Below are 276 nucleotides of genomic sequence, written 5' to 3' on the forward strand. Positions count from 1 at the left end.
CGGTGGGCTCCTTCTGGCACAGAAGTCCCCTCATCACTCCCGAGGCAGCATGGGCTGGGCGGCCCTGTGGTTGTCAGCCGACATCACGTGGCTTCGCGCCTGTTCCTCTTCCCCATCTCTGGGGGGGAGCCGTGTCACTTTGCGCTGTCTCACGCCGGTCATTGTTCCTGGTGCTCAGCATGCCATGGGGATGCTGTTTCAGGAGGGACCGGGGGGTGGGACAGCAGCCTCCAGGGACTCGTGCAGGGTCGAGGGCTTCCTGCTGCGCCCACTACC

General features: G+C 65.2%; 1 protein-coding gene across 5 annotated transcripts in view; it reads left to right on the plus strand.

The window, feature by feature from the left end:
• The window catches only part of PLEKHA2 (pleckstrin homology domain containing A2), a 32,219-nt gene that overhangs the window by 750 nt on the left and 31,193 nt on the right, over positions 1–276 (plus strand). The window lies entirely within an intron of this gene.

Source organism: Alligator sinensis, unplaced genomic scaffold (genome assembly GCF_000455745.1).
Source record: "Alligator sinensis unplaced genomic scaffold, ASM45574v1 scaffold98_1, whole genome shotgun sequence".
Lineage (NCBI taxonomy): Eukaryota > Metazoa > Chordata > Crocodylia > Alligatoridae > Alligator > Alligator sinensis.